Source organism: Halichoerus grypus, chromosome 5 (assembly GCF_964656455.1).
Source record: "Halichoerus grypus chromosome 5, mHalGry1.hap1.1, whole genome shotgun sequence".
Classification (NCBI taxonomy): Eukaryota; Metazoa; Chordata; class Mammalia; order Carnivora; family Phocidae; genus Halichoerus; species Halichoerus grypus.
The window spans coordinates 47,990,378-48,001,368 of NC_135716.1; the positions used below are offsets into that span (position 1 = coordinate 47,990,378).

Consider the following 10,991-nt stretch of genomic DNA (forward strand, 5'->3'; position numbering starts at 1 on the left):
GGATGGGTTAGCCTGGTGATGGGTATTGAGGAGGGCACGTTCTGCATGGAGCACTGGGTGTTATGCACAAACAATGAATCATGGAACACTATATCTAAAACTAATGATGTAATGTATGGGGATTAACATAACAATAAAAAAATTAAAAAAAAAAAAAAAAAAAAAAGAACAGTTACTCCAAAGTGAGGTGTGTGTATTTCAGGGGAGCACCAGGCCATCCACTGTACTTTGGGAAGAAAATATTAAAACTTCTACTTATTTAAAAATAACTTGAAAAGAAACTAATCCTTACTAACATTTAATAAAAAAGATTGCCAAGGGGCCATCACAGTCTGTAGCCCGTGAATGTCCTGTGTTAGGATTTAACCTGGTTATCACATGGAAGCAAAGGAGTGGGAGTTGCATTTCCCAGAACAAAGGGGCAGCTCTTCCCATTTCTTCATCGTGAGGTGTTGCAGGTTATCTGGCTGTTTTAAGTTCTACCTATACTAACCTTTATGAAATGGACAAATGACTTAAACAGTCCTCCAAAGAACAGCAGATAAAATTAATAATACAAGCACAATTGGGCTAAAAAGAAAATCTTAGCTGCGACACTTTTCTTTGTGAACATACTTTATGGCAATTACAGTATTGAATAAGATTTATTCAGATATTACAAAAAGTCACCTCCCCTCAGATTCAAAGTTATGATGAAACTATTTGAAGTGTGGGTTTTTTGTGTTGTTATTGTTAATGAAGATCCTCATGTCATACACCGTGCCTTGAGATAGCTCGTAATTAGCAAGACATTAAAAAACTAAGCATCCAAAACATAAGGACAATCTTTTGCAATTTTTTCATAAGTTTTCAAAGTCAAGAGTTACTCAACCCGGCATTAGTGAAACTTTACTAAACTCAAAAACAAATATTTAGAAGTTTACTTATTAAAAAAGACCACTTGGGCTTTCCACACCACGCAGGGAGGGGTCCATAGGGTGTTGTCTTAAATTAAAGGGAATCTCTCACAATATCCAGAGCCCTTGATGTCCTGCAAATGAAGGAGGAGGATGTCCTTAAATTCCTGGCAGCAGGAACCCACTCAGCTGGCACCAACCTTGACCTCCAAATGGAACAGTACATCTACACAAGGAAATGTGATGGCATCTGTATCATAAATATGCAGAGAACCTGGGAGAAGCTTCTGTTGGCAGCTTGTACCATTGTTGCCATTGAAAACCAGGCTCCTATCAATGTCATATCACCCAGGGATACTGGCCAGTGAGCTGAGCTGAAGTGTGCTGATGCTAGCCACTTCTATTGCTGGCTGCTTCGTTCCTGTAGGCTTCACTAACCAGATCCAGGCAGCCTCTGGGAGCTGAGACTTCTGGTGGTTCCTGATCCCAGGGCTGCCCACCAGCCTCTCACCAAGGCATCTTACGTTAACCTGCCTACCATCGCTCTGTGTAACACAGACTCTCCTCTGCGCTATATGGACATTGCCATCCCTTGCAACAACAAAGGAGCTCACTCAGTGGGTCTGATGCGGGGGATGCTAGCCCAGCGGAGTTTTGTGCATGTGTGGCACCATTTCCCATGAACACCCATGGGAGGTCATGCCTGATCTCTACTTCTACAGAGATCCTGAAGAGATTGAAAAAGAAGGGCAGGCTGCTGCTGTGACCCAGGAGGGATTTCAGGGAAAATGGACTGCTCCAGCTCCTGAGTTCACCGCTACTCAGCCTGGAGTCACAGACTGGTGTGAAGGCGTGCAGGCGCCCGCCCTCTGTGCTGATTCAGCGGTTCCCCACCAAAGACTGGAGCGCCCAGCCGACCAATGAGGACTGGTCAGCAGCTCCCACTGCTCAGGCCACTGAAAGGGTAGGAAGGACCACTAAGTGGTCTTAAGCTGCTCTTTCACAAAGGCAAACAAAATGGAAATAAGGTTGATGGAAAAGAAAAAATTTCTAAAAAAAAAAAAAAAAAGGACCACTTGGAAAACTGTTTTTCCTTCCAGAAGCAATAAACCACGAACTAACATCCATTCCTTTGTCACCAGTGATGGAAGATACACAGAAAACATCGCTGAAGCTGAAGACTGAGAAACAGGTGAGACAAATTATGTAGCATTAGAATTTATGTAGTGATAGAACTGGGTGGATATATTGGCATTTTTATTGTGTCTCAGATTCTATTTGCTAGATTGTATTTCAAAAAGAAAATTCATGATTGGTCACAATTTTGTGCCTTTAAAGAAGTTACTGTACACCTGAAGCTAATATTATACTGTATGCTAACTAACTGAAATTTAAAGAAAAACTTTAAAGAAAAAGAAGAATTTACTGAAAAAGGTAAATTCTCAACAATAAGAAAATCCTTACCGAATTTCTTTTAAAAATGTTTTATGGGAAATATATATTATGATGGAGCTGATGCTTTGCCTGCAATTGAAAATTCAAAAATATTCTAGGTAATGTTTTTACATGTGAAATCTCTTAACTGCCTACCATTGATAGGCAAGCTTTTCTTTCACCAGAGAAACTGAAGCCAGAAGTGCATCAACATTGGTTCTTAATTTCACAAAAACATGAACCTTTAAAATATTGTCAAATATTTACATGACTTAATGAAATAGGGAATAACAATGATAATATTTGTGATCATAGAGAATTTTACTGGTTATTTCATTGAAAAATACTAAAACTGCTGTTGAATTTAAAGACAAATTAAGCTTTTTATTTACAAAAAGGTATTTAAAATTTGCCAGCCTTTTCACTGATGACAAAAGATTTATCAATAAAGTGCTATTTAGCAAATATTTAAAAACAAGCATGCTTATTCTTTAGGTATAATTGAAGTAAAGCAAACTTTTTTTTCAATAAATGAGAAAGTAAACAACCTTTTTTATTTTTAGGTATAACTGACATACAATATAATATTAATTTCAGGTGCATAACAGTGATTAGACATTTGTATACATTGCCAGGCGCCTGGGTGGCTCAGTTGGTTAAGCAGCTGTCTTCGGTGGCTCAGGTCATGATCCCAGGGTCCTGGAATCTGGAATCGGCTCCCTGCTCAGTGGGGAGTCTGCTTTTCCCTCTGCTCCTCACCCCTGCTTGTGCGTGCGCTCGCTCTTTCTCTCAAATAAATAAATAAAATCTTTAAAAAAATTTTTAGACATTTGTATACATTACAAAAGGATCACCACAATAAGTCCAGTTACCATACAGCATACAAAGTTAATACAATATTAACTATATTCCCCATGCTGTACATTATATTCCTGTAACTTATTTATTTTATAACTGGAAGTTTGTATTTCTTAATCACCTTCACCAATTCCCCCCTCAAACACCCTCCCCTTTGGCAACTACCAATCTGTTTTCTGTAACTATGAGTTTGGGTTTTATTTTGTTTTGTTTGTTTCATTTTTTAGATTCCACATGTAAGTGAAATCAGCGGTATTTGTCTTTATATGTCTGACTTATTTTGCTTAGCACCTCTAGGTTCATCCATGTTGTCACAAATATAACTTTTGAAATAGAATTTTCTACCCTATCTAAATATCTTCCAAATGAAGAGTGTTGAATCCTTTTATTTTTTAAAAAAAAAACACAATGCCTACATCAAAGTGAGATCAAGGAGAACTGAATTTCCTGTTTGAATTTCAACAAAAAGTTTTATATAATTGATGCCTGGGCATAAAAAATGAGTATCATAATTTAATAACTAAAGACTAAGATATACTTTGTCCATTTGAAGTATTTTTTTCATCTATGATAGCCATTAAAATTAAGCATTGCATCAATTGAATCTAGAATCCAAGCCCTCAAAATATTATATCCCTAACTATTATGGCAAGATTAAAATAAGATGATCTTACAAAGTATGAGCAAAAAAATTTTTATGTTATTGATAAACATAATAAAATATCATTTTAGTTTAAAAAAATTTGCTTTATTATTATCTAACCTTTCTCTTTTTTCCCTTATGGTTGTTAAAATATCAATATAAATAACAATATAAAAACACATGCATTCAATTTGTAAATAAATGTGTATAAATATATACACAAATTTACTCTCTGTCATTTAGTACAGATTTGGGTTCAAATATTTTCTACTGATCAAGATATGTGATCAAAAAAATTTGGAAATCATTGGCTTGGTAAAAGGGATGTAAGGGCCTTTTAGAGACAGTTAATCTGATGGAGTAACATGACATAATTGGGGAAAACACAGGAGCAATATAAAAAATCTATTACTATAAAATAGAAAAAAGTGGGAATAATTTAGTGTAGAGATTAATAGTTTTATACTTTTGAAAACTCTCTTATAACACCACTATGTTCATTTCAGTTCAACATTTGTAGGGTACGTAGTGTGCTCTGCTTGGCTCTGGCAATGAAAAGATGAATAAGATGGGGTGTCCTGTCCAGAGCTACCCACTGTCTAACGGGGAAAATAGAGGTTTGTGACCATATGAAGTAGTGGAATCATGTGAATTAATAGGTAATTTCCATAAAGTATTGTAAGCGGTATACAAGGGGGTTCTATGAATAATATAAGATGATATCTAGTGAAGTCTGATGGGATAGGGCTAGAGAAGGCTTTCTGGTGGAGGTGGTGCCCGAACTAAGCTTTCTTAAGACTACATTAGAGAATAATATAATTGATTCATAATGAGGAATTTGAATAAATTAGAAAGTATTCATGATGTTGTTTCATTTTGTTTAATGAGGCAGAAAAATCTGTAAGACAATTTATAAAGATTTCTGTCTTTATAAAACATTTTAAGTTTTGATTGCTGGAGTTATAAATTTCAATTATTTGGAATATTCTTCAGACTACACTTGTGCCAAATCAATAATATATTTTCTTTTACTCTTCCTCATTCAGTCAACAATTCTTGAATACTGACTCTGTTTCAGGCTCACCGAGCTAGGTGCCCAGGAATAAGTAGTCAAATAAGACAGTGTTTCTGCCTTTAAGAGACTTAAAGTAGCATTGCAGACATAGTGTTGTAAAGCAATACATGTAAGTTAGCATGAGAACTGCTGAAATAAAAATTGAAACGATGTGCATGTTGCACTTGATCAAAGGAGAGACTAATGATCTTTGCCCGAAGAAAAGAAAGTGGGCCATGTCAGAAAGGCTTTCCAAATGAAATGATGGTTAATCTAGGTCTTGAAGAATGAGTAAGACTTTGTCAAGATGGTGGAAGGAAAGACATTCTAGGGAGAAGAACCAGCATATGTAAGTGCAAGCAAGCCTGCCGCCGTTTTCTAGCCCCTTATAATAATTTTCTATTCACATTCTTATTCACCATTACTTCACAACTTCTTGCTTAGCTAGACTAATTCTGTTAGCTCAAGATTTACAAGATGTCTATCTTCAGCATGTCTACAATCTGATTTGCTTTTGGAAAATGGAAGTATTTAGAACTACATTCTCACTAACAATGGACAATTTAAGCATTCATATAAGTTGGAGACGCGAGATCCTTTATAGACAGTCATTGGCCCGGAAAGTATGGCCTCACTGGTAGTTGTGGGTGATGACTGGACTTTATAGCATCACTGGACCTGTTGGCTAATCATTGCCTACCTCACCCTGCCTTCCATCTAAGAAAATCTCTCCCGTGACCACACCCATGGTTGCCATGTTTGCAGCACAGGTCTTAAGATCCTTAAGTCTAGGGTCTCACCACAGCTGACCGGACAGATAACTCAGAGAAAAACAACCCAAAGCACAGTTGGGCCAATCAGATTCTCTTTCTGAGAATCCGAGGTTAAGATGTTATGCTTTGAACACTTAGTGGTAGAGTCTTGAATAAAATATCTGAACTCTGGGCCTGCTAGTTAGCAGAGAGAACTACCCATCAGTACCCAAAAATGTCAACTGCCTGAGAGGGATACCTATGGGCACAGGTAGAGGTAACACAGGGACCATGGGAATAATTCCCAAGACTTGTTAGGCCGGGGCAGTGATCACTATACCAAAGAATCTGAGATACCCTGAAATGGCTATGTAGCTTCTGATTCCAAAGATACTTGCCTAGTAGGTAAGACTTTCCAACAGACCTGGTGAAAGGGAGTTTATTTGAAGGCTACGTGGGAATCTCACATAATCCAACTGTAGATAGTACTACTAAGCCTCGTAACTGCTGGAAAAAACAATTTCAGACAAGCCGCCTTTTTAATTTTTTTCTCTCAGGCAGCACCATTTCTCTTCTCTGCATCTTTCTATCCATACCTACATTTCGTTCTCCTTTAGGCAGCCAGGTTTATTTCAAAAGGCTCTTAGTTTCTGTTCCTGAGTAACTTCAGTTTAACATGAGCCTCTGCCCTACCCTGGAGCCATTTTGGCCCAGACCAGAAGCCACTGCTCCGGTAACCACGACTGCCCTCTAAGTCAGACTTTTCTGTCACTTAGTTTAAATTCTTGTGCCCATAGATATGCCTCTGAGACGCTTGACATTTTTGGTATTGATGGGTAGAGTTTTTCTCTGCCAGTTAGCAATCTTGGTTTGGATATCTTATTCAGGACCCTTTACTACCAAATATTCAAAGCATAACATCTTAACCTCAGTTGACAAAATATCCTAGATAGTATAGATTTAAAAAGCATTGCTGGAGCATTTGTGAGAATAAGCAAGTTGGCCAAAGTCCTGGGTGCTGGCACGGGGAAAGCAAAGACCAGGTTCTGCCAGGATGTCATCACTGTGGGGCATGTCAGCAGCATGTTTCATCCAAGTTACAACTAGACAGAGTTAGGCCCGAGATAGGATTAGGCAAGCTTACCTTGCTGCTGAAAGAAAGCAGGATAGTCTAGGTAGGGCAGTAGAGAAAGGAGGTGAGGCTCAAGGTTATGGGGAATTTGATATCAACAACATTAAGGCAATCAAGAAAACTAAGCCGACCATAAATCAGGGCATGCTTGGAGGGAGCAGTTATTTTAGTCAAGAGCATCTGCTGAAAAAGGCCTATAATTTCAGAGCAGCTCAGAACTATTGGACAGCAGTTGCTTCTGGATCATGAAGAGCCTTTTGTAGCCAGCGTAGGTCTAGGACCAATCAGGAACCTTAAGGGCTGTTGTCTAATAGGGATGAATACACTGTCTTCTGCACAGACTTGGATTTTGAGAGGTCCGTGATCCCCACAGAGGCTCTGATGGGTCATACTCCAGTGGAGCCAGTCTGGCACCTTGGAGAGGATTTTATTCTACTGATTGTCAAGGTCACTCCCTATTACATCACCCTAGTTTAGTTTCTTCACGGCACTTATCACCATCTGAAAATCCTATTTATTTGCTTATTGTCCTGTCTCCCCCTAGGAAAATGTAAATTCCTTTAGAGCAGAGACATTAATCTGTTTTTTTCCCCCATTGCTGTGTTCTTAGCACCTTGAACAATATTTGGCTCTTGGTATGTTCTCAGTAAATATTTGTTGAGCAAATAAACAAAAGTCCATGAACTCGGTGACATGGTCATCGGCTAAGGGCCTGGACAACAGTCCAAACTCTGGTGATCCTGACAGTCCTCGATTAAACTCTCTACATTTTAAACATACTTGGAAATCTTAACTGGGTGCCAACCACTGTCACCAACCTCCCACCTCATCCACACCCAAATTCTGTCTTCAGCTCTGATTTTGCAAATGTTCTGAGAAGAAAAAAACGTGACTGCGCCATTCTGGTAAGAATATACATCTACTTGTTTCTTTTGAACAAGCCCTCAGCCACAAACATTTTCTGTTTTTCAGCCTGCTTCTGAGATGACTCCCCAGTACCTACTTCCCCTTGCCCATTTTCTCTCTTTCTTCTCAATAAAACAAAGTCCTCGGGGCGCCTGGGTGGCTCAGTCGTTAAGCATCTGCCTTCAGCTCAGGTCATGATCCCAGGGTCCTGGGATCTAAGTCCCACATCAGGATCCTTGCTCAGCAGGGAGCCTGCTTCTCCCGCTCCCACTCCCCCTGCTTGTGTTCCCTCTCTCGCTGTCTCACTCTCTCTGTCAAATAAATAAATAAAATCTTCAAAAAAACAAAAAACAAAAAACAAAGTCCTCGGTTCTTATAGGCCATAAGCAATCTAATGGGGAAGTGTGAGTGAGCATATTTTCAGGAAACAGCTGAAATTTCTCCATGTACTTAGCTTTTTTGAAAAGCAGCCACATGGCTCAATATGTGTACAGCACGTATTTACTAATTAACAAACAGCCTCCCACTGAGTCAGCCTCCTTCCTCTCCCTATTTCCTTTTCCTTTCTTAGAAAATTGTTTGCATGAATAAAACTTGGCCCAGCACTTCTTGACATGTAGTGTGACTATGTTTGTTAGCACAAACACTGTCCTCTTGAAATACACATTTCTTTAGATGGTGTAATGGAAGTGAAAATAGCATTTTGTTAACAAAAATAAGTTTTGTAGATACTAAGAGATCATCTACTTTATATGATGATCATGATGATCTGATCTCTTTCTTGGAAAGCAGAATGCTAGAGTAAATTTTATTAAGTTGCAGAATGAAATAATCAGCTTTAAAATCCGGTAATAAAATTTTCATTAGTGATTAAGTCAATTGACAGATATTTATTGAATATCTACTATATAACATGATCTGAGATATATAATCAACATACAAGGAAACATGAATGAATCCCAGACTTGGAAGATCTATTTGGCAAAATAGGCTGCTACGCTACCTCATTGGCGTCTCAATATGTCCAGAAGTGAGCCACTTGTGTCCTTATTAGAACCTTCTATAGTGTTTCCTATTTCAATAAGTGGTTCACAATCTAGTAGAAGAGATAGATAAAAATCAACATTTGTGAAACAGTATTAGTGCTTTCATGGAGTTAGGCACAAGATATATCTGTTTAAGACGGAACATGAAATGCAACTAAATGCAATGAAACGTAGAAGTCAGTGTTCTTCGTCAGAGGAGAATTTCCTGCAATCATTTAAAAATAGATTAAAGCATTCATCACTGGTGATTCTTTTTAAATATATTTTTTCTTCTCTTCAACTCTGTGTCTGTCTTATGGGCTAAGAGAGGAGGAGGAGGAGAATTATCCCCTCAATAACATGGGTCATTCCTTTTGGTGTTTCTGCCTGAGAATTTAGTGCCTCTCTGACTCATGTATTTTCCTTACAAAACTGAATTGAACTGCCACCAAAAAGGGCCAGCTACTTTTATTATTCACAAAGTTTAAAGTTCCCTCTTCTCCAAAATAAATAAATAAATAAATAAACAAATAAATAAATAAATAAAAATAAAAAAATAAAAAAATGCTGCAGCTAAAAAATAAATAACAAAGTTCTCTCTACTCCAGCTAGGACTGTATCAGTAATGACTACGGTGGTGACCATTTTGATTATTATATCCATTTACTTGCTTTGATAAATTATCTTTACTTTGCAAATCCCCTTTGGACTGCGTAATTAGTGATAAGACTGTTAAAACCAAAGAACCATTTTTGGATGTAATGGGTTTTATAATTTGTCCTCTGTTTGAAAAGACAACTTTAGTTCTATGATATTGAAAGAATATGTTCAGAACCTCAATATAGAGAATTATTTACAATTCAACCAATTGTAAAACATATAGTGATAATGTGATCTTGGTCTAATTTTCCAGTGTATTGGTGTGTAGCATATATAAGCCCTATTCAATATAAGGTCTCTGTAATTCAGGGCAAAATATTTTCTCATGAGAGGGGAGATGGTTCCTGGAGCAGTTAGGCAAAGATCATTATGAGTCTCTTGACAAGAAGATTAGTTTTTATTTTTGTGGATCTATTCATGCATACAGGTGAGATTGAGAAAAAAATCAATGAATTGTTAATGAAATCATATTCTATAGTAGTCAATAGTCAGTTTCAGATTAAATGGTAATTAGTAGAAGAGATAACTGCTCGTGAAGATTAAGATCTTCTGTCCCGCAGACATCAACCCATCTCCTATCATTTTCAGTATTTTGTCTTCATTCTTATCAGACTGGAAAGCTTTTTGTATTCAAAGGCTTGATAGATAGGAATATTTGACAGGAAAAGAATAGGATCAATGGATTCCTAATTATAGAAAGATAAATGTGCAAAAATCTAGAGGCCTGAAAAAAGATATTTGGGAAATGTGATTTTATTAGGTGATGACTCAAAAATAATTTAATGGTTAATATTTGTTATATGCGTGTTATATGCCAGACATTATGAGAAGAACTTTACATGGACTATCATGTTTAATCTTTATATAAATCCAACTTTTATTTATTTTTTTTTAAAGATTTTTATTTATTTATTTGACAGAGAGAGACACAGCAAGAGAGGGAACACAAGCAGTAGGAGTGGGAGACGGAGAAGCAGGCTCCCCGCCAAGCAGGGAGCCTGATGCGGGGCTCTATCCCAGGACCCTGGGATCATGACCTGAGCCTAAGGCAGCCGCTTAACTAACTGAGCCAGCCAGGCACCCCTAAATCCAACTTTTAAAGATGATCCCCTTTCAAAGTGAAGAAAAATAATCTTAGAAACGTGGAGGTTTGAACCAACAAATCCTTTGGGCTTTGCCTTCAAAATATCTCCAGAATTGGGCCACTTTTACCACATACATCACTGTTGTCTAAACTATCTTCATTTTCCACCTGACCATTGCAGTAGCTTTCAAACTGGTCTCCCTGTTTCTATTTTTGCCGTTTTATAAACCATTCTTCACATTGCATTCAGAAAAATATTTTTACAATTGATGTAAGATCAGGTCACGCTTTTGCTCAAAACTCCCCAAAGATTTTCCATCTAAAATAAAATCTGAACTCTTTACCAAAGCCTACAAGGCACTACATGGTTCCATGCTTTAGAGGTGCCCCCATATTACAAAAGCACAAAAATAGATTTCTAAAAGGACATACAGGTAATCTTTATCACCGAAGAGCCATTTCTCAGCACCGGCACAACACAGTCCCATCCTAAACATACACCCTTAAAACTTACATGTTCAGGCCCCAGGGAAATGTCTTTCCACAT

At 37.6% G+C, this 10,991-nt stretch overlaps 1 pseudogene; it reads left to right on the plus strand.

Annotated features, from left to right (window-relative positions):
* Nucleotides 1-900: 900 nt before the first annotated feature.
* Nucleotides 901-1,887, plus strand: LOC118528216 (small ribosomal subunit protein uS2 pseudogene; annotated as a pseudogene).
* The last annotated feature ends 9,104 nt before the right edge of the window (nt 1,888-10,991 follow it).